Below are 24,621 nucleotides of genomic sequence, written 5' to 3'. Positions count from 1 at the left end.
AGAATGTCATACAATTTACAAGGTTGTTGATTTCAATTTTTACTATTCAAATTTTATATTTATTTCAAATTACTCTGGGATATCTATTGGGATTAGAAATTATTCTAATGTCTCTAAAACTCTAGAAAAGTGTCTCTTTTTATTTTGTATCCTTTATCACATAATCTGTTTTTTTTTTTGGGTCAAATTGAAAGTTTCTATCACTAAGATTATCTCATTTTGGTATCTCTTTTTCCTTGCTTTGTAAATTAAAACTTGTCTAAAGAAATCTAAAAGTGAAAAAATCCAAGGATGGTGAACTCAAAAGCGGTAAAAAGCTACAAATTGAGTGCAAACACGAGCATTTTAATTCGAGTGATACACGTAAGAAGAGTGTTATAAGATCTTTATTATTCTTCTTTCAGGATCCCAAATTAGAATCAATGAAAGTGATGATGAAGGAATCTCATACGAGAGAAAGATTTTCAAGATGCAAATCCTTGTTTTTAAAGGAAAGAATGATATTGAAGCTTATTTCAAATGAGAAAAGAAGGTAGAGTTGATTTTTGCATGTTCCAACCTTTTAGAGAAAAAGAAGATTAGATTGGTAGAATTCAAATTTTAGATTATCCACGTATTTGGTGAAATAAGTTAGGTAGATCTAGAAGAAGGTATGAAAATGGACAAATTTGCACTTAGGAGGAGACAAGAAAATCATGAGGAACCAATTTGTGCCATCAACATACCATAAGAAGCTTCTTGAAAAGTTTCGTAAGTTGAAACAAGGATCAAAATATGTAATGGAGTACCACAAGGAGAGACGAGTTTGATGACTAAAGCTAATGTTGAAAAAGGGTCTTGAAGTTCTTATGGAGCGATTTCTTGTTGGATTAAACAAAGAAATTATAAAAAAGGTCAAATTTCACCATTATGCAATAATAGAAGATCTAATCAATTTGGGAATTAAGGTGGGGAAGCAACAACTTATGACAACACTACAAGAGACACGCTGAATAGCGGTTCCACAAGCATCGCCTATTAGGGGGTGGTAATTTGATTTTGCGGCGGTTCTAATGAACCGCTGGCACAACCGTCTCAAATCAGATAATTGATTTTGCAGCGGTCGCAGAACTGCCGCTATTTTGGTCAATGGATTTAAAAAAAATGCGGCGATTTTGAAACCGCTGCAAATTTATGCAGTTTTTTTTTTAAAATGTGACGGTTTTGAACCGCCACAATTCCATCAAGAGCTTAAAATAAAAGCTGATTAACTACTTAAATGGTTTATACCATTTCTCTTTACTATAACCTATTTTCTTTACATCATATTTATTAAACTTGATATATTAATATAAAAAACACTAAATAAACAATAGATAGATATATAATCACAAATTTAAGCAAATCAAGAGGCATATAGGTCACTAAACTGTAGAGTCAGATTACACTAGTCCAATCCCATTCCATTCCCTTGATTCTTACAAAGCTCCAGTTAGCATATACTACAAGAGTAGTTGCCACCTGTCAATTACAGAAAAATTTTCAGTTACAACAGAAGAAAACCAAGCCAACACATATCTTTACATATTAGGTTGTGGAGAGGAGAATAAAAAGAATTAAGATTACCAGCTGAAAAATCATGAAAGAACCCAGTAGAAGAAGACCAGGTCTTTCAACATAGGACCCGCTGGAAGACCTAGTGACAAAAATTAGTGCCTGGCTAATAATACTGACTTGTAGGTAAAGGGATGCCATCAATTCTGCAGGGCTATGTCTCAGAGACCTTACACCAAACTTGTCCTGCAACAACAGAAAGTTAGTGTTCATAACTATCACAATTTCCACTAGTAGGTGATAACATGTGAACTTTTCATAGAGCTCATCCCTATTGGTTTCTACTTACAACCAAATATACTAAAAGAAACGTGAAATTAAATTGATTATCGAGAAGAATTTAGTGTCTTTCATAACCTAGAAAAATCACACAACAATCCAATACCAGTAGCAAATATCTCCCTCAATTTTCAGCTATTAGGTTGTGGGGATGGTTTCACTCTATCCTTGGATATTGTCATAATGGTACCTAAAAGGATAATGGTGAAGGAAAATATCATTGAAAAATCACACAACAGTCCAAGCAAACTACATGAAGGTTATTCAGCACAATATTATCATACCATCATTTAGTATGGCAATGATCAACACCATAAAGGGTGCAAAACCAAACTTCCAAATCAATGCAATAAACATGAAATCAAACTGCAAAATAAAAAGAAGATCAAATAAAATTATATGAACTATTTAATTAGGTATGTAAAAGAATTTTTTGGTTGTTCACCTATTTTCTACACTTACCACAATATGAATAGTGAAAGACACTGTATATATCTGCCATAAGCAAAAATGAAAAATTTTGCAATGTTAGAACACTAAAATATCAAAAAAATTGATGTGATGATATGAAATCAGAGAATTAGTGAGTAGAGAAGATGAGACTAAACTAGATTACATGAAATGAAGTGTATTATTAATGTTCTTATTAGTATGAGTAATGGCCATGATATATATAGATACATCACAGACTTGTCTTACAAAAAACAAGATAAAAAACAGTAAAGATTAACTAACTAATATAAAGCTGTGATAACTCACAATGACAATGCTGCACATCACATGAGAATAAATAAAAAAACAAGAAGCTATACGATGAAACACGTTCACTTCATACAATATCTTTTCTTTTCTTTTCTTTTCTTTTCTCTTTACTGGGAATCATCCATGCAATATTTTTCTTATATATAGTTGAGTATATAATGCCAATTTGAACCTCAATGTAGAAGCTATTTTCAATGCAGCCCTTGAATTTTAATTTATAATAAAAACTAAAAGCAAATTCTCCTATCAATGCCTCTTAAATGTATTCTTAATTCATTATACAAAAAGAAGCAGAGCAGAGGGATGATATATAAACAGTATATTATATTATTATTCAACACAAACGTCAGAATTTTACCTGAATTGCTTGATCAAAAGTATAAAGATTTTGCTTAACAGTTTGTTTAATAGAGGGAGGATATGGAAGGCAGGAGTCGATTATAATCTGTCTAGCACCACCAGTTTGTTTAACAGCTGGTAAATTAGATAGAAATAAAATTCAAAACTATATGTTCCATCTAATCGCCTTATCCCACAGCATGAATGATAATATTTAATTCCTTCTTCTCCTTTTCAGAAGTGTGTTCCTATTATGTTGATCTACTACCTGAATTTTGTTTCCTCTTCTTCTATTTTTACACCCATAAAAAATAATGAACAGATTTTGCTACACATTTATATGTATATATTACCAAATATAAGCTTTCTAACTAAAAACTTCACTACAAAGCACATAATAAATCAAAATAGTAGTATAAGTTGATCAACAAGTACATTCAAATCCTTAACAAGAACATAATTATTTATTCATGCTTTTTGTGCTAGCACAATCACAATGACAATTGAAGATATAGAGATTTTGTTCTATATAATAAAGCATATAATAGATATAAAACTAGAAAAAGTAAATATTCAAATTGCTTTTATTTATATAATGCCATTTTATAGTTTGAAAACAGAGAATAATGATGTCCTACTATAATTAAGTGTGGTTCGTGCATGAAAGAGATAGGAAGATTCATATTATCCATTATGTAATTTGTTTAAATGACCAAATCTGCTACATTACTTTGATTGAGAAAGAACTATTACATTGTTAAAAATTCAAAAGAAAATCATTTGATTTTATAGTCTTTTAGTTTGAGGGTGAGGGGTGTCCTATGGTGCACGAAACTGGCTTCGCAGAATTCGCACAGATATACCGGCAAGTATACCGGGTCGTCCAAGTAATACCTGAGGTGAGTCAGTGTCGATCCCACAAGGATTGTTGGCTTGAGCTAGCAGTAGACACCTTGCAGATCTTAGTTAGGCGGATAGAAAATATAGTTTATCACGAAAAAAGCATAAAACAAAATATATAAATAAAACGTTACAAGATAGACGAGAATTCAGTGGTGATAGAATGGTTGAGACTTTGGAGATGCTTTGTCTTTTCGGATTAACTTTTATTACTGTCTTCTTCAATAACCTTCTAATTCCTTCAATGGTAGCCGTAAGTGATTAACTCATGTCCTCTCATCAAGTTAACCTTCTCTATTGCAGCAATCCACCACGTTGAGATGACTCATGTCCTCTCATCAAGCCACCTCTAGGTTTCTCACTGTAGCAGAAGATGAAGCTCTAAGCAGTCCACTCCCCATCGTGATCCTACTCAAGGTGCCACAGACGAGGAAAATCTTCCAGATCAGAAAGTGCTACTTCTCTGACTCTAACCTTAACGCCACAAAGACCTCACGCACCCATAGTCAACGGGATTATATGACACATATCCAAAGTTGCTCAAATGCTCTATTGGAATCTGCAATGTAATCTCTAGCTTTAGTTCAATGCTATCTGGGTCAGGAATCGCACGGAACCCATGTAGAACAAGAGTGATTGTCACGGGTCACCCTCAATTCATAAGATGAAGAATGAGGTTGCATAAGAGAATAGAATCAGACATATTGAATGAAAACAGTAATATTATTGATCCGTGAAACTCAGCAGAGCTCCTAACCTTAACCTTAGGAGGTTAGTGACTCATGTTGATAGAAAAATACAATGAAAGGTTCGAATGGGCAAGAGTTCCCTAACAAGGGTGAACTCTTGTATATATATACTAATCTAATGACAAAGGATTACAGAAATAAGATAAACTAAGTTGATAGTGTGAAAATCCACTTCTAGGGACCACTTGGTGAGTGTTTGGGCTGAGCTTGAGTATCTTTCACGTGATAGTGTCTCTTAGGGGCATTGAACGGTGGCTAGGGACCCCCTTTTTGGCGTTGAACTCCAGTTGCTCCTCTGTGGGCGCTGGACGCCAGGAATGGGGCTGGTGGCTGGCGTTGAATGCTAGTTTTGGGGCTTTATTTCTGGAACAAAGTATAAACTATTATATATTTCTGAAAAGTCCTGGATGTTAACTTTGCAAAGCTATTAAGAGCGTGCCGTTTGAAATTTTGTAGCTCCAGAAAAGCTCCTTCGAGTGCACAGAGGTCAGATCCTGACAGCATCTGCAATCCTTTCTCTGCTTCTGAATCAGACTTCTGCTCAAACTCCTCAATTTCAGCCAGAAAATATCTGAAATCATCATAAAACACACAAACTCAAAGATGAATCCAAAAATGTGAATTTTGCACTAAATCGTAGGAAAACTTAAAAAAACATAAGCAAAACATAACAAAAATTATATGAAAACAATCCCAAAAAGCATATAAAATATCCGCTCATCAGAACACCAAACTTAAACTGTTGCTTGTCTCCAAGCAACCAAAAACAAAGTAGGATAAAAAGAAGAGAAGGATATAATAAATCTCAGAGTTTTTAATGAAGCTCAGTTTCAATTAGATGAGCGGGACTAGTAGCTTTTTGCTTCTGAATAGTTTTGGCACCTCACTTTCCATTGAAGCTCAAAATGATTGAAATCTTTAGGAACTTAGAATCCAGATGATATAATTGATTCTCCTAATTAAGTTCTTTTTATTCTTGAACACAGCTTCTTTAGAGTCTTGGCCTTGACCCTAAGCACTTTGTTTTCCAGTATTACCACCGGATACAACAATGCCACAGACACTTAATTGGGTAAACCCTTTCAGATTGTGATTCAGCACTGCTAGAATCCCCAGCCAGTGGTGTCCAGAGTTATTAAGCACACTCTTTGCTTTGGACCACAACTTTAACTGCTCAGTCTCATGTTTTTCACTTGACACATTCACACCAGAGGCATATAGTTAGGGAAGCAGCTCAATTGAACTGTTTAGGCTAAGATATTTCTTTTAGGCCCTCCTATCCATTGATGCTCAAAGCCTTGGATCCTTGCTCTTGCCTTTTGATTTTAAGAGCTATTGGCTTTTTGCTCTTACCTTTTGGCTTAAAGAGCTATTGGCTTTTTCTTTTTCTGCTTGCTTTTTTTGTTTTCGCATAATTTTTTTTTCTTTTGTTGCTTTTTGCTGCTTTTTCTTGCTTCAAGAATCATTTTTTGGATTTTTTAGATTACCAATAATACTTTACTTTTATCCTCATTCTTTCAAGAGCTAACATTCTTTACTCCAATATCAAACATGCACTGTTTATTCATATAATCAGAAAACAAAAGCATTGCCACCATATCAAATTATTGAACTACTCTTAATATGTAACTCGAAATTCATGCATCTTACTTTTCTTTTTCAATAAAATAAATTTTTTTAAGCAAGGTAAGAGATGTATGGAATATTTCATAGCCTTAAGACATAAAATAAAGATGATCATGCACTAAAAACAAACAATAAAACAAAATACATAAAAAACAGAAAAATAACATAAACAACAGAGGAGTAAAGGGAACGAATCCACCTTTGTGATGGTGGCCACTAATCCTTCTGGAGGATCCAATGGAGTGCTTGATTTCCTTTATGTCATGCCCCTGCCTCTGTTGTTCTTCCCTCATAACTCTTTATTCTTCCCTCATGGCTCTTTGATCTTCTCTTATGTCATGGAGGATGGTGGAATGCTCTTGATGTTCCATCCTTAGTTGATCCATGCTAGAGCTCAATTCTCCTAGAGAAGTGTGCAATTGGTCCCAATAGCCTTGGGGAGCAAAATGCATCCCTTGAGGCATCTCAGGGATTTCTTATTGAGGCAGCTCCACATGCTCTTGCTGTGGTCCATGTGCTGGCTCTCTAATTTGCTCCATCATCTTCTTGGTGATGGGCTTGTCCTCCTCAATAGAAATGTCTCCTTCTATGACAATTCCAGCTGAATTACATAGGTGACAGATAAGGTGGGGGAATGCTAACCTTGCTAAGGGCTTGAGGTCAAGCCTTCTCAGCTGGATAGGCTTTCCTTGCGCATCCCTCTTCCACTGAGCTCCTTCCACACAAATGTCTGAAAGGACCTAATCCAACCTCAGGTCAAAATTGACTCTCCTAGTGTAAGGATGTGGCTCTCCTTGTATCCTTGGCAAGTGGAGCGCCAACCTTACGCTCTCCAGGCTGAAATCCAAGAGACGCCCTCGGACCATGGTATGCCAATTTTTGGGACTTGGGTTCACGCTTGTATCATGGTTTTTTGTGACCCATGAATTAGCATAGAACTCTTGCACCATCAAGATCCCAATTTCTGGGATAGGATTGGTTAGGACTTCCCAACCTCTCCTCCAGATTTCCTTCGGATCTCTGGGTACTCATTCTTTTTTAGCCTAAAGGGGACTTCAGGAATCACCCTTTTCTTTGACACTACTTCATAGAAGTGGTCTTGATGAGCTTTGGTGATGAATCTTTCTATTTCCCAAGATTCGGAGGTGGAAGCAACTGCTTTCCCTTTCCTCTTTCTAGAGGATTCTCTAACTTTAGGTGCCATAGGTGTGAATGGAAAGCAAAAAGCAAGGCTTTTTCAACACCAAACTTAAAAGCTTTGGTCGTCCTCGAGCAAAATATGAAGAAAAGAGTAGAAGGAGAAGAGAATAGGGGAGATGGAGGGAGCGAGTGGTTTTAGCCAAGGGGCTTTAGTGTATGAATGGTGTGTGTATGAAGGGTAGGAAGAAGGGGTATTTATAGGATAGGGTAGGATTCAAATGAATAGGTGGGAATTGGGTGAGAAATTTTGAATTTGAAGTGGGTGGGGGTTGGTAGGAGTTATGGTGGTTTCGAAAAGTTATATGGATGTGATTGGGTTAGGGTTTATAGGGAAGAGTGTGTGGAGAAGAGTAAAAGTAAGAGAGAGAAGAAGGTGGGGTTGGTGGAGATTCTGTGGGAACCACTGATCCTGAGGGGCTAGGGAATTCAAGTTCCCTGCCCCCTTATGAGCATTGAACACCTAGCTCTTGTTCCTGGCTGGCGTTCAACGCCAAGTATGTGCCTCTCATTGGGTGTTGAACGCCCTTGAGGTACATCATTCCTGGCGTTCAATGCCAGGTCTGTGCCTTTGTTAGGGCATCGAACGCCTAGGGTCTGCCCCCTGACTAGCGTTCAACGCCAGCTTCAGGTTCCCTGGCTGGTGTTCAATGCCAGTTTCAGGTTCTCTGGCTGGCGTTCAACGCAAGCAATGTGCTCCCTGGCCGGCGTTCAACGCCAACAATGTGTTTCCTGGCTGGTGTTCAATGCCAGCATTGTGCTCCCTGGCTGGTGTTCAACGCCAGAAAGGTCTCTGCTCCAGGGTGTTCTATTTCCAGCTCTGACTGTTTCTGTTTCTGTTCTAACTGCTGCACATGATCACAAACTTAAACAAATATGAAATTAAACTGAAATAACTTAAATAAACTTAAAGAAAAACAAGAAAACATTAATTATTAATGGGTTGCCTCCCAACAAGCGCTTCTTTAACGTCACTAGCTTGACGGTTAGCTCCTTACGAAGATGGATAGGGGCTCAGAATTTTGTCCTTTACAGTGAACTTCTTGCCTGTGCTCTCATGGATAAGTTTCACATGTTCTAGAGACAGGATCCTGTTCACAGTGTGTGGAATGACTGGATTGTCTGTGAAGACAACTCTCATGCCAGGTGAGAGGCCTTTAGTAGAGATTTTCTTATCCCTCCAGCCTTCAGGTACTTTCTTCTTAGTACCTTTGTTCTCAGTGCTTGATAATGGCTGCCCAACACCAAACTTAGAATTGGTGTCTAGGGGCTCTGTATGATTTTGCACTGAGAGAGAGGGTTGGAACACTAAGTGTTGCACAACTATTTTTTTGTTATCAGGGGGAGAGTTAGGGCTAGGCATCTTGAGCAAGATGTGGTCCTCCCCTAACTGTAGAATTAGCTCTCTCTTTGCCACATCAATGATGGCATGGCAGTGGCTAGGAAGGGTCTTCCAAGGATGATTGATTCATCCTCTTCCTCCCCAGTATCCAGGATTATAAAATCAGCAGGGATGTAAAGGTCTTCAACATTTACTAAGACATCCTCTACCAGTCCATAAGCCTTTTTCATGGACTTGTCTGCCATCTCTAATGAGATTCTTGCAGCTTACACATCAAAAATTCCTATCCTCTCCATTACAGAGGGTGGCATAAAGTTTATGCTTGACCCTAGGTCACACAGAGCCTTCTCAAAGGTAATGGTGCCTATGCTGCAAGGAATCAGGAAGCGTCTGGGATCTGGCAGCTTCTAAGGTAGTTTCTGCTGAACCAAGGCATTGAGTTCCTTGGTGAACATTGCAGGTTCTTCCTCCAATGGCTCTGTACCAAATAACTTGGCATTCAGCTTTATGAGGAATCCTAGGTAATGAGCAACTTGCTCTTCCCTAGTTTCCCCTTCCTCATCAGAGGAGGAGTGATCCTCATAATCCATGATTTGCAATAAGGCTTGCAAGGGAACTTCTATAGTATCCTCATGAGCCTTAGTTACCTTCAGATCTTCAATAAGGAAGCCTTAGGTGGGTGTTGAACCCCCTGTAAGACCTAATGCCAGTGGTTGTGCCTTTTTGGGCGTTGAACGCCCAATAAAGACTTCCTTACTGGCATTCAACGCCAGTGATAGTGCCTTTTTGGGCATCGAATGCCCCGTAAGGTCTTCCTTACTGGCGTTCAACGCCAGAGATAGTGCGTTGATGGGCGTTGAACGCCTAGTAAGGACCTTCTTACTGGCGTTCAACGCCAATAATGGTGGGTTGATGGGTATTGAACGCCCAGTAAGAACCTCCTTACTGGCGTTTAATGCCAGATTATCCCCTTCAAATTCAGCTTTAGTTTCTACAGTGATAGCCTTGCACTCTTCTCTTAGATTCACTTCAGTGTTACTAGGAAGAGTGTTAGGAGGGGTCTCAGGGATTCTCTTGCTCAGCTGACCAACTTGTACCTCCAAATTTCTGATGGAGGACCTAGTTTCAATTATGAAACTGTGAGTGGTCTTAGAGAGCTCAGAGACTATAGTTTCTAAGTCAGAAAGGCTCTGCTTAGAAGTCTCCATTTGCTGTTGAGAAGATGGGAATGATGGTCTGTTGTTGAACCTATTTTGGTTTCTTCCACCTTGATTATTGTTGAAGCCTTGCTGAGGCTTCTGTTGATCCTTCCATGAGAGGTTAGGATGATTCCTCCATGAAGGGTTGTAGGTGTTTCCATAGGGTTCTCCCATGTAATTCACCTCTTCCATTGAAGATTGATCTGGATCATAGGCTTCTCCTTCATAGGAGGCTTCTTGAGTGCTGCCAGTTGCAACTTGTGATCTAGTCAAATGCTAAGAGATCATATTGACCTACTGGGTTAAGATCTTGTTCTGAGCCAATATGGCATTCAGAGTGTCAACTTCCAGGACTCTTTTCTTCTGAGCTACCCCATTGTTCACAGGGTTCCTCTCAGAAGTGTACATGAATTGATTGTTTGCAACCATTTCAATGAGTTCCTATGCCTCTTCAGGTGTTTTCTTCAAGTGGAGTGATCCACCAGCAGAATGATCCAAAGACATTTTCTATATCTCAGATAGACCATCATAGAAAATTCCTAGGATAGACCATTCTGAGAGCATGTCAAGAGGACACCTCCTGATCAGTTGCTTGTATCTTTTTCAAGATTCATAGAGGGATTCATCCTCTTTTTGTCTAAAGGTTTGTACTTCTACTCTTAGCTTGCTCATCTTTTGAGATGGAAAGAACTTGGCCAAGAAAGCATTGACCAACTTTTTCCAAGAGGCTAGGCTTTCCTTAGGTTGAGAATCCAATTATATCCTAGTTCTGTCTCTAACAACAAAAGGGAAAAGCATAAGTCTACAGACCTCAGGATCCATTCCATTGGTCCTAACAGTGTCACAGATTTGCAAGAATTCAGATAGGAACTCATGTGGATCTTCCAGTAAAAGTCCATGGAACTTGCAATTCTGTTGCATCAGAGAGACTAACTGAGGCTTTAGCTCAAAGTTATTGGCTCTAATGGCAGGTATAGAGATACTTCTGCCATAGAGGTCAGAAGTTGATGTAATGAAGTCACCAAGAACCTTCCTTGCATCTCCTTCATTATTTGGCTCAGCTGCCATATCTGTGTTTTTAGCTTCTTGTTCGAATAGCTCTGTGAGGTTTTCTCCGGAATGTTGTGCTTTAGCTTGTTGTAAACGCTTTCTTAGGGTCCTCTTAAGTTCAGGATCAAGATCAAAGAGAGGTTCTTTATCCCTATTCCTACTCATAAACAAGAAAAAGAAAATAAGAAAGAAAAATAATGGGAGCTCTCTGTTCAAGAACAGAGGACTCCCTGTGAGATGTGAAGAAGAAAGAAGAATGACGATAGAGAGGAGAGAAGAAGAATTCAAATAAAGGGGGTAAAGATTTTAAAACTTAAGAAGTGAAAAGAGAAACTAGAATTAAAATATTTTTGTTTTTATTTTATTTATTAATTGAATTAAAGAGAATTGAAAACTTAAGTGTGATTTTCAAAAAAGAAGAGAGAGAAGTAGAAGGGAAGTTTTCGAAAATAGAAGAGAGAGGAATTAGTTAAGAAGTTTTGAAAAAAAAAAAGAAGAAAGAGAAAACAAGTAACTAAGTAAGAAAGATTTGAAAATAAGATAAGAATTGAAAAAAATTTATTTTGAAATTTCAAATTTAAATTTTGAAGTTTGAAAATTTGAATTTTGAAAATTGAATTTGAATTAAGATAAGATAAGATTTTGAAAATTGAATCTTAAATTTTGAATTTTGAATTTGAAACAAGATAAGATAAAGATTTGAAAAAGTTTTGAATTTTAAATTTTAAAAGAAAGATAAGATAAGAAAGAATCAAATTAAAAGGAAAGATTTAAAAAGATTTTAAAAAGATAAGATTTGAAATTTGAAATTTGAAATTAAGATAAAATAAGATAATGATTTTGAAATAAAAATTTGAAATCTTTTTTTTTTTTTGAAATATTCAAAAATTTTGATTAAAGATAGAAAATATATTTTTTTTGAATTAATGAAGAAAGAGAAAAACAACCAAAAGACACCAAACTTAAAATTTTTAGATCTAAAACACTAAGTTTTCGAAAATTCAAAAACAAAACACTAAAAGTCACCAAACTTAAAAATTTTAAGATCAAAACATGAAAAGAAACAAGAACAACTTGAATACCAAGATAGAACACCAAGAACAAATTAAAAAATTCAAAGCAAATAAAGAACAACTAAAGGACACCAAACTTAAAAACTTTGAAAATCAAAGACACTAATTTCAAAAATTTTAAAGGAAAATACTCATAGACACCAAACTTAAGAATTTTGAAATCAAAGACTCTAATTTTAGAAAAGAAAAGAAAAGAAACTTAAAGACTCAAGATGACTCAAAAAGACACCAAACTTAACAAATGACACTATTTTTGAAAATTTTGGAAAGAAAGTAAGAAAATTCGAAACTTTAACTAGAACAAGAACGAAAGACTCAATCAAAAAGATAAAGATCAAAAAGAAAAGCAAATATTTTTGAAAATTTTTTATTTTTTTGGAAAAGAAAATAAAAGACTCAAACAAAATAGTAAAAAGTACCTAATCTAAGCAACAAGATAATCTGGTTGTTTGTCGAATCCAAACAATCCCCGACAACGGCACCAAAAACTTGGTGCACGAAACTGGCTCCGTAGAATTTGTTGGTTTGAGCAAGCAGTGGACACCTTGCAGATCTTAGTTAGGCAGATAGAAAATATAGTTTGTCACAGAAAAAGCATAAAACAAAATAATAAATAAAAAGTTACTAGATAGACGAGAAATCCGTGGTGATAGAATGGTTGAGGCTTCGGAGATGCTTTGTCTTTCTGGATTAACTTTTCTTATTGTCTTCTTCAATAACCTTCTGATTCCTTCAATGGCAGCCGTAAGTGATTAACTCATGTCCTCTCATCAAGTTAACCTCCTCTACTACAGCAATCCACCACGTTGAGATGACTCATGTCCTCTTATCAAGCCACCTCTAGGTTTCTCACTATAGCAGAAAATGAAGCTTTAAGCAGTCCACTCCCCTTCGCCATCCTACTCAAGGTGCCACAGACAAGGCAGATCTTCCAGATCAGAAAGTGCTACTTCTCTAACTCTAGCCTTAATGCCACAGAGACCTCACGCACCCAGAGTCAACGGGATTATATGTCACATATCCAAACTTGCTCAGATGCTCTATTGGAAACCGCAATGTAATCTCTAGCTTTAGTTCAACGCTATCTGGGTTAGGAATCGCATGGAACCCATGTAGAACAAGGGTGATTGTCACGGGTCACCATCAATTCATAAGATGAAAAACGAGGTTGCATAAGAAAATAGAATCAGACATATTGAATGAAAACAGTAATATTATTGATCCATGAATCTCAGCAGAGCTCCTAACCTTAACCTTAGGAGGTTAGTGACTAATGCTGATAGAAAAATACAATGAAAGGTTTGAATGGGCAAGATTCCCCTAACAATGGTGAACTCTTGTATATATATACTAATCTAATGACTAAGGATTACAAAAATAAGATAAAATAAGTTGATAGTGCAAAAATCCACTTCTGCGGCCCACTTGGAGAGTGCTTGGGCTGAGCTTGAGTGTCTTCCACGTGCTAGTGTCCCTTAGGGGCATTGAACGCTGGCTAGGGACCCCCTTTTAGGCGTTGAACTCTAGTTGCTCCCCTGTGGGCGCTGGACGCCAGGAATGGGGCTGGTGGCTAGCGTTGAATGCCAGTTTCGGGCCTTCATTTTCAAGGCAAAGTATAGACTATTATATATTTCTGAAAAGCGCTGGATGTTAGCTTTCCAGAGCCGTTGAGAACGCGCCATTGGGATTTCTATAGGTCCAAAAAAGCTCCTTCGAGTGCACGGAGGTCAGATCCTAACAGCATCTGAAGTCTTTTCTCTGCTTCTGAATCAGACTTCTGCTCAAGTTCCTCAATTTCATCCAGAAAATACCTAAAATCACCATAAAACACACAAACTCAAAGTAGAATCCAAAAATGTGAATTTTGGACTAAAACCTATGAAACATTAATAAAACTTAAACAAAACATAACAAAAACTATATGAAAACAATGACAAAAAGCGTATAAAATATCCGCTCATCATCCTACTAGAAAGGAAAATTGATCATGTGTTCAAATTAAGTGTAGACCACAAACGGATTTTAGATTTTAATTAGGCCTTTTCTTCTTTGCTCTCCATTAATTACTATACTTACTAATAGTAAAATAAAATATAAAACAATCCACCAAAACATATATAACAGATAGAGTGAGGGGTTTGGCATTAAAGAAGTCAGTAGTATATTTTAGAGAGTTCATGTTGCATGTGCCACAACATAAAGCAACTATTCTATGAACTAGGAGCAAGCCTAGCAGTGGAAATAGAGAATGAAATACTAATCCAATTTAGTAGTCCAGCCACTTCAAAGATACAAAAACATAGAGAAAATTAAATTACACTCGTAAACCACTTTGATCTTCATAAGTTTATTCTATTCAATTAAATGACTTTTATATACATATCAAACTTTATGTGTTGAAAGTTCCCAACAAAAGAGCATATTGTGAAACATATTCAAAGCACTTGGCATATTGTCGAACACTTGGCATGCAAAGGCATAAACAACACAAAATAGCACTAACAAGCATTCTTTGCAACACCAAATCAAAATTCAACACCAATTACATGAAAAAAATCAGCAGCATTTCACAGGGACTCAGCAAAGTATCAGTCAATCAATCCAAACAAATTGAAATTAAAACTCAAGAAGCTCTTAACAGCATGTTTAATTATGTATAAACTAACACTGATTCTAACCTAAACTCAACTAACTGATGCACGGAAACTTGTCTCTTAACAAATCTCCCTCGGCAAGTATACCGAATTGTCGTCAAGTAAAAACTCACAATAGAGTGAGGTCAAATCCCACAGGGATTGATTGGTCAAGCAACTTTAATTGGAGGAATGTTCTAGTTGAGCTAAGCAGAATTTGGTTTGAGAATTGCAGGAAATTAAATGGTGGAAAAATAAATAGCAGAAAATGTAAATGCTGGAAATAAAGAGCTGAAAATAAATGACAGAAAGTAAATTACAGAATCTTAAATGGGGAAAGGGAGTTCAGCATGAAAGTAAATGGCAGAAACTAAAGAGAATGGGTAAGATCAGAAATGGGGAATTCATTGGGCTTAGGAGATGTTGCATTCTCCGGATCAAGTTCATTTTCATCTCTTCCTCAATCAATGCATACATTGATCTCCTTGGCAATCTTAAGTGATTGAATTCCAATTCCTCAATCTCTCAAATCTTGATCAATAACTAATTCATTGGTCTAATTGCTCATGAGAAGAGATGAAGTGTGGTAACTGATTATACCACATGTATTTCCAAATCAAAGTATTGGGAGAATTATATGTCACCATATCCGCCCAAACCCCAATTTGGTCCAACATGAGAAAGCATTTCTAGCATGATCTCTTCATTCTTCTTCCAAGGTTCAGAAGAGATCCAAGTATGAATAGTTTCTTTTCCAAGACAACTATCCAATTGGATGAAGATTGAAAGCTTTCAAGTAAAATCAAGAGAAAAGAAAGAAGAAGAATAATGAAAGCTATTATTGATCCATCAAATTACAACAGAGCTCCCTAACCCAATGAAAGGGGTTTAGTTGTTCATGGCTCTGGGAATGGAAAGCAAAGATGGAGAGTACATTCTGAAGTAAAACTAGAAGTTGCAGAGAAAGTAAAATTATACGAAAAGTAGTCCTCTCAATCCAAAAGCTCCTCTCTAGTTCAAAACTACTCCTATATATACTACTCTTCTGATCTTACAGTTGGCTCTTCAAGTCTTGGATATGGACCTTTGGATCTTGAGTTGAAGCAGTTTTGAATCTTCAGTGGGCTCAGCTTTACTTGCAGAGAAAGTGTGAAGTAGGCATGGACTTTGGCTAGGACGTTAGTGGTGTTAACGTTAAGTAAAAATGTGGGTTCGAGTCTTAGCCCAAGATGAGTTACGTTAACTTCAACGTTAGTGGCACTAACGTGACCACTAACGTTGCCTCTTGATCCATCGCGAGCGTTATTGGGGTTTACCTTTGCCAATAACGTTGCCCTTAGCCCCTTCTTCCCTACGTTAGAGTCCACGTTAGTATAGCTAACGTGACTCTTTACGTGGGTATGCCTCAACTTCGAGAGCGTTAGTGACACTTACCTTTGTCACTAATGCTCCAAACACCCCTTCTCACGTTAGTGCCCTACGTTAATTATCTTAACGTGGCCACTAACGTGGTGGTGATTGCCTTCTCCAACGTTAGCGACAAAGGTGAGTGTCACTAACATTGGCTCATCAATTCTTTCCTCCATGTTAGCTTCCACATTAATGTAATTAACGTGGCAACTAATGTGGCTCATAGTGGCTTGTTCCAACGTTAGTGACAAAGGTGAGTGTCACTAACGATGGCGATTCCTTGCTCTTCCCACGTTAGAGTTTACGTTAATGTAGTTAACATGACTCTTAACGTAGCCAATTGGGCTTAGTCCAACGTTAGTGACAAAGGTGAGTGTTACTAACGTTGGCATTGTCTTCCCTCTCCACGTTAGAGTTCACGTTAACTGAGTTAACGTGACTCTTAACGTAGCAAATTGCCAATTGGGAGTGTTAGTGGTATTCACTTTTACCACTAACGCTGGAGCTTCCTTTTTCTCCACGTTAACTACCACATTAATATAGTTAACGTGGCAATTAACGTGGGCCATGATGGTTTCGAAGGCGTTATTGGGGATCACTTTTCTCACTAACGTTGCAAGTGTATGCCCATTCCACGTTAGTGGTCACGTTAATTAGATTAACGTGGCTGCTAACGTGGTTCTTTCTTGCTTCCTTTGTCCTGAAATCAAGCAAATACAATGCATCAAAGCTCTAATCCAAGTTATGATATCATGCATCATCTATTTTATCATTCAATTCTTGCATAATTCTCATAAAATGATGTACAAATTCATGATGTTTGCTTGAATCAAGATGTAAGTGATTATCTACCCAAAACTTGCTTAATTCCTAAGAAAATGCATGAAACTACCCTAAAACAATAAAGAAAAGGTCAGTGAAACTGGCCAAAATGTCCTGGCATCACAACACCAAACTTAAAGCTTGCTTGTCCCTAAGCAAGTACTGAAACATGAGAATGATGAATGAATTGTCAAGAGGAATGAATCATTATTGTGGAAGTCATGTCCTTGATTTTATGGGGTTTCATGCATAGCAACTTAGGTTCATTCCTTTACTGGCTTTCAGACATTTATCATGCTCTGGAATACTCACTTGATTGCACCCTTTGAGACTTTTGTTTATTGATCCCTTTGTCTTTCCACGGTTTATTGCATCCTTAGGCTAAGTGTTCTGTGAGGGGGCAACTCTTTAAGATAAGCTTTCAGCCAACACTCCCGAACCAGTTGGTTCAAGGTGCTGGGTGTTGAAACACCCCTAAGGACTTACTCCCTCAAGTCTCTCTCCCCCATACATGCACACCACAGGAACATGGTTTGTTATTTTCTTTCCTTGAGGCCTTGGTGTCCAGCACCTCTTTGGGTTACTAAATATTCTGTAGCAAGGTTGCTCTTGATAGTGGATTTTCAGTTGATAATCTCGGGTTAGTTAACCCAAGTTACCAAGTGATGAAGCACTCCTAAGAACTTATTCATCCAAGCAGATCCTTGGTACAAGAGCACCACAGACATATCCCTCAAGATTCAAGCCCTTGGTGCCTAGCCTTATTTCTTATTACTTTTCTTTCTTTTTCAACTCTTATTGCTCTTTTCCTTTTTCTTATTAGGATCTTGTTATTTAGCTAGTCTCATGGGGTGTATTTCAAGCATATGATTCAAGACAGATAGTTGTCTTCCTACCTTGTTGGTGAACTAACTTAGCTAAGTGATTACTACACCACAAATTTAAGGACCTACTCCACAACTTGAACATCACTCTGGTCTTTCATAACATCTCTTTTTATTTGGCTTAAAAGGACAAACATACAATAAGCAAGATGTAGATGAAAACAAGTAACTTGAACCAGCACACATATGACAAAAGCAAGGAAAATACTAAAGACAGAATTGAAAATCCTAAACTACCATGGAAGCATGTTCTATTTCATACATGATTTTCCTTATTTAAAACTTGAAAAAGATGGGACAATAAGGGAACTCCACCACCTTTTAGTCATGGGGTTGCTCATGCTCTCCCTCTTGTTTGTCCTCTTTGTGTTTTTCTTGAGTGCTTGAACTCCCACTTTCCTTGCTTTTTCCAATCAACTTTTTCCAGAAGCCAGCATCTTCCATCTTCTTTTTCAATGTTTCCTTTTGCTGTTCCACCTTCCTTTCCTCTTGTTCTGTTAGATCTTTTTGGACTTCATCATACCTAGGGATTGCAGAGTGCAGATTATGCATATGACCAGACATATAGTTCAACTTGGCTTGAGTGTTTATGTTGAACTCCTCCCTATGTAGTTGCCGTCCTTCTTTGCCTCCTTGGGTGGGTGCACTGTTTTTCCATAAGGTTGATTGAATTCCTGCAAAGTTATTAGAAGTTGCTTGTTCCCCAAGCACTTGAGGGATGGTTAGCATGCATGTATACTTATGATTTTCTGAACTTCATTTGGTGTGCGAACACCAAACTTAGTTCCTTGCCTAATGCACAGATTGAATACATGCAGAGAACCTCATGTGCTTTTATTAATAAAATGACTATAAGATAGAAACTAAACTATTGTTAAGTGGTTTTCCTGATTGGTTGGGGCTAGCAACTTGCCATTGAAGAGGTGTAATATGATTCTAATTGAAATCTTTGGTGGAACACCAAACTTAGAATTACACATTCACTCTTGGATTGTTTTGGTGTGCAACACCAAACTTAGCTCCTCACAATACGGGGAACTACTTATACCCTTTATTGAGATGATCATGAAAAGGAAACTACCTTAGGTTGGGTTGCCTCCCAACGAAGCGCTCTTTTAGCGTCACTAGCTCGACGATTTCTCCATCAGTTGAGATGATATTTCATTTTGGGGTTTTCCCCCATGTTTCCCATGTAGTGCTTGAGCCTTTGTCCGTTCACAGTGAACGTCCTCCTTGAACTTTCCTCCATGATTTCTATGTGTCCATATGGCGAGACCTTTGTGACAAGAAAAGGTCCTGACCACCTTGACTTGAGTTTCCCAGGGAAAAGTCTTAATTTGGAGTTGTAGAGGAGCACTTACTGTCCTTTCTCAAAGCTCCTAGGTGTCAGGTGGAGGTCGTGCCTTCTCTTTGCCTTTTCTTTATAAATTTTAGCATTTTCATAGGCTTGAGATCTGAATTCCTCCATTTCCTGCAGCTGCAAGACCCTCTTTTCACCAGCAAAAATGCTATCAAAATTTAGTTGCTTGAGAGCCCAAAGGGCTTTGTGTTCCAACTCCAATGGTAAATGACAGGCTTTTCCATACACCAGTTGATATGGGGACATTCCGATTGGTGTTTTGAATGCTGTTCTGTATGCCCAAAGAGCATCATCCAGCTTTTTCGACCAATCCTTTCTTGATGCTCCTACAGTCTTTTCCAGGATCCTTTTTAGCTCTCTGTTAGATATCTCGATTTGCCCACTGGTTTGGGGGTGGTAAGGTGTGGCAACCTTGTGTTTCACTCCGTATCGTAGGAGGAGAGCTTCTAGTGGTCTGTTACAAAAATGGCTCCCTCCGTCACTGATGAGTGCTCGTGGGACTCCGAACCGGCTAAAGATGTTCTTTCTGAGGAAGTTCATGACCACTTTGTTGTCATTCGTTGGGGTTACAATAGCCTCTACCCACTTGGAAACGTAATTCACTGCTACCAAGATGTACTTGTTTGAATATGAGGTTGGGAATGGTCCCATGAAATCGATTCTCCACACATCAAATAGTTCCAGTTCTAAGATGAAATTCTGTGGCATCTCATTTCTTTTGGGTAGGTTTCCAGCTCTTTGACATTCATTGCAGTTCTTTACTAGTTCTTTGGCATCCTTGAATAGGGTGGGCCAAAAGAATCCGCTTTGTAACACCTTGGCCGCAGTTCTATCCCCTCCAAAATGGCCTCCATAGCACGAGCCGTGGCAGTTCCACAAGACCTCTCGTCCCTCTTTTTCCGAAACACATCTTCTCAGGATTCCATCTGAACACTTCTTGAAGAGATATGGTTCATCTCAAACAAAATACTTTGCGTCGTTGATGAGCTTTCTTTTTTTATGTTTGTTGATTTCTGGAGGTAGAGCCCCAGTTGCCTTAAAATTAGCAATATCTGCAAACCAGGGTGCTCTGTGAATCGTCATCAACTGTTCATCTGGGAAGAACTCATTTACATTTGTATCATGTGTTCCTCCTTTATCATGAGGGATTCTGGATAGGTGATCTGCTACCTTGTTCTCCACTCCTTTCTTGTCTCTGATTTCAATATTGAATTCCTGCAACAATAAGATCCATCTTATTAGTCTTGGTTTTGATTCTTGCTTGGCAAATAAATATTTAAGTGTTGTGTGATCTGTGAAGACAATCACTTTGGCACCAATGAGGTATGATCTAAACTTGTCAAATGCAAAAACTATTGCCAGCAACTCCTTTTCAGTAGTGGTATAGTTTCTTTGAGTATCATTGAGGACTTTGCTGGCATAGTATATCACATGGACCAAGTTATCTTTCTTCTGTCCTAATACTGCCCTAATTGCGAAATCAGATGCATCGCACATCAGTTCAAATGGTAAATTCCAATTAGGTGGGGAAATGATAGGGGTAGAGGATAGCCTCTTTTTCAAGTTTTCGAATGCTAGCATGCACTTTTCATCAAAGATAAATGGTGTATCAGATACAAGGAGATTGCTTAAAGGCTTGGCTATCTTTGAAAAATATTTAATAAACCTTCTGTAAAAGCCAGCATGTCATAGAAAACTCCTAATTGCCTTAACATCACTTGGTGGGGGTAATTTTTCAATGAGTTCCACTTTAGCTCTGTCCACCTCAATGCCTTGGTTAGAAACCTTATGGCCAAGAACTATTCCTCCTGTCACCATAAAGTGACATTTCTCCCAGTTCAAAACCAAATTAGTCTCTTGACATCTTTTCAATACCAGGGCCAGGTGATTTAGGCAATTAGGAAAGGAATCTCTGAATACTGAGAAGTCATCCATAAAGACTTCGATGAATTTTTCTATCATATCTGAGAAAATGGAGAGCATGCAGCGTTGGAAAGTTGCAGGCGCATTGCATAGCCCAAATGGCATGCGCCTGTAGGCAAACACTCCATATGGGCAAGTGAAGGAGGTTTTCTATTAGTCTCTTGGATCAACCACTATTTGGTTATATCCTGAATAACCATCGAGAAAACAGTAATATGCGTGTCCTGCAAGTCTTTCCAGCATTTGATCCATGAAAGGAAGGGGGAAATGATCTTTTCGTGTAGCTTTATTGAGTTTTCTGTAGTCTATGCACATCCGCCATCCTGTGACAGTCCTTGTAGGGATTAGTCCGTTCTTCTCATTGGGGACTACAGTGATTCCTCCCTTTTTTGGGACAACTTGCACAGGGCTGACCCAAGGGCTGTCTGAGATCGGATAGATCACCCCTCCTTGCCACAACTTCATGACTTCTTTCTGTACCACTTCCTTCATGACTGGATTCAGCCACCTTTGGGGTTGAATGGATGGTTTGGCATCATCTTCCAACAGTATCTTATGCATGTATATGGCCAAACTAATTCCCTTCAAGTCAGCAAGGGTCCACCCAATGGCATCCTTGTCCCTTTTTAACACTTGGAGTAGCTCCTCCTCTTGTTCTTGGCTGAGAGATGAGTTTATGATCACTGGGTAACTTTTATTTTCCCCTAGATATGCATACTTGAGAGTGGGTGGCAGTGCCTTCAGTTCAAGTTTGGGTGCTTCTTTCTTTTCATTCTTCTCCTCTATTGTGCCCTGAACCTGAACCTCAGCTGTTGCAGCTTCTTCGCTTGATGCTGATTCCTCCTCTTCTGTTAACTCCTCAAGCTCTTCTTCTTCAAAAGTCTCTTGTATTACATCTTCCAGTGAGTCCAACCTCATACATTCTCCCAATGGTTCCTGTGGGTAGTTCATGGCCTTGAACACATTGATCATCATTGTTTCATTGTGTAGTCTAAGGGTAAGTTCGCCCTTTTGGACATCGATGACAGCTCCGGCAGTAGCTAAGAATGGTCTACCCAAGATGATAGAAGCCTTAGCTCCTTCCTTCGTGTCTAATACTACAAAGTCTACTGGAAAGATAAAGTCTCCTGCCTTCACTAACAAGTCTTCCACTATGCCGTGAGGAAACTTGAATGAACGGTCTGCCAGTTGCAAGGCCATTTTTGTTAAGTTTGGCCTCCTCAATCTTCATTTTTCTCATCATAGCTACAGACATCAGATTTATGCTGGCTCCTAAATCACATAGAGCCTTTTCCACTGTTATTTCTCCTATAATACAAGGAATCTGGAAGCTCCCCGGATCCTTCAATTTCTGGGGCAGTTTATGCTAAATGATAGCACTACATTCTTCGGTTAGTATCACAGTATCGTTGTTCTTCCAGCTTCTCTTCTTGGTCATCAACTCCTTCAAGAACTTGGCATAGAGCGGCATTTGCTCTATTGCTTCAGCAAAGGGTATGTTAATCTGTAGTTTCTTGAAGATTTCTAAAAATCTGGAGAACTTGCTGTCATCCCCCTTCTTCCTTAATTGTTGAGGATATGGGGCTTTTGGAATATATGGCTTCAGCTCTTCTCCCTTTGGATGTGCATTAGAGGTGGGGACTTGAACTTCATTTTGTTCCTCCTTTCTTCCAGTTGCATCTTTCTCTTGTGGTTGCTTGGAAGTCTCCTTCAATTCCTTTCCACTTCTAAGGGTGATAGCATGACACTCCTCCCTCTGATTTGGTTCAATGTTACTGTGAAGGTCATGGCTGGGAGCTTGCAGAAATATGTAGCCAATTTGTGTCTCAAGTTTCTTAATGGCAACGTCTTGATTCTGCATGTTGGATCGCACTTCCTCTCAGAACACCTTACTATCTTGGATTTCTTTACATATGCCTTCAAGTGGAGTCTCAATCCTTGATAGTCTTTCTTCCGATGATGGAGAGTTGAGATTGGAGAAATGAGAAGGGCTATTTTGGCTTTGGTATGGATGTTGAGATGTGTTGTTAGGTGAGTGCTGATATGATCTCTGTGTGGGATGTTGGTAAGCTGCATTGTTGTTGGGGTTGTGGCGTCTCTGATCTTGGCCTTGGTCTTGTTGATTTCCCTACCCAAAGTTTAGGTGGTTCCTCTAGCCAGGATTATACGCTTTGGAGTATGGGTCATGGTTCTGCCTAGGTGAATTTCCAATGTAGTTGGCTTGCTCCTGACTACCCTCTGCTTCTTCATTCACTCCTTCTTGAGTTGCTGCTGAAAAGGTGATTGCAGCTACTTGATTCCTCTCCATCTTCTTGGTGAGGTCAGCCAATTTCTTGGTAATCATCTTGTTTTGAGCTAGCAGTGCATCCACATTGCTTAGCTCCATCACTCCTCTAGTGTTGCCTCTTTCAGAAGCATAGAAGTAGTCATTCTCAGTTACAGTCTCAATGACATCTATGACTTCTTCAATGGTCTTCTTCTTGTTCAGAGATCCCCCAGATGAGTGGTCTACTGCCTTTTTTGATTCATAAGAAAGACCTTCATAGAAAATGTGTAACTGCACCCATTCATTGAACATATCTGGCGGGCATCTTCTTGTCAAGTCTTTAAACCTCTCCCATGCTTCATATAGAGTCTCACCATCTTGCTGCCTGAAAGTTTGAACCTCAGCTCTCAACCTGTTGATTCTTTGAGGAGGATAGAATCTCGCCAAGAATTTGTTTACCATATCTTCCTAGGTTGTTAAGCTCTCCTTCGGGAAGGATTCCAGCCATTTAGATGCCTTGTCCTTGAGTGAGAAGGGGAAAAGAAGTAGTCTGTAGGTGTTAAGATGAACACCATTAGACTTCACAGTGTCACATATCCTCAGGAAGGTGGTTAGATGTTGCTTGGGATCTTCTTGAACACTTCCTCCGAATGAACAGTTGTTCTGAACAAGGGTGATGAGCTGTGGCTTTAGTTCAAAGTTGTTGGCATGTATGGTTGGCTTTTGGATGCTACTTCCATAGTTTCTTGGGTTTGGATTGATGTAGGATCCTAGAACTCTTCTCTCTTGCCCAGCATGATGCACTGGGCCTTCTCTGCCATGGTTGTGAGCCTCTTCTTTATGATGGTTCTCTATATTCTCATCCATGTCTGGTTCAAAATACTCCTCTTCTTCCTCCGTACCAACTACTCTCTTTCCTCTTGCTTCCCTCCTTAATCTAAGGAAGGTCCTCTCAGGTTCAGAATCAAAAGAAGTTGAAGCCCCGCTTCTTCTACCTGTCATACAACCAACAAGGCAAAAGCAAGAAGGGGGTAGATGCAGAGAGTATTTTTGTTAGAAATGTTGTTAGTGTGAGTGGGGCAATATATCAAACAGTTAGTGGTTTAGTGAACTGAATTGTAAACAACTAAAAAAAAGGTAGGGGAAAAGGAAGAAAACAGCTAAACTGAAAGTGAATTACTCAAATAAAATCAAACAAAATAAAAAAAATGCTC

At 38.5% G+C, this 24,621-nt stretch overlaps 1 non-coding gene and 1 pseudogene across 1 annotated transcript; one reads left to right on the top strand and one right to left on the bottom strand.

The window, feature by feature from the left end:
• Window positions 1-1,079: 1,079 nt before the first annotated feature.
• On the bottom strand, window positions 1,080-22,341 carry LOC112778421 (plasma membrane ATPase-like; annotated as a pseudogene).
• Window positions 22,342-23,714: 1,373 nt separating this feature from the next.
• On the top strand, window positions 23,715-23,821 carry LOC112782057 (small nucleolar RNA R71). Its single transcript, XR_003192799.1, has one exon. It is a non-coding gene; the product is annotated as a small nucleolar RNA R71 (small nucleolar RNA).
• Window positions 23,822-24,621: the final 800 nt, after the last annotated feature.

Source organism: Arachis hypogaea, chromosome 19 (genome assembly GCF_003086295.3).
Source record: "Arachis hypogaea cultivar Tifrunner chromosome 19, arahy.Tifrunner.gnm2.J5K5, whole genome shotgun sequence".
NCBI classification, from domain to species: Eukaryota; Viridiplantae; Streptophyta; class Magnoliopsida; order Fabales; family Fabaceae; genus Arachis; species Arachis hypogaea.
This window is presented reverse-complemented; position numbering and strand designations above follow the sequence as displayed.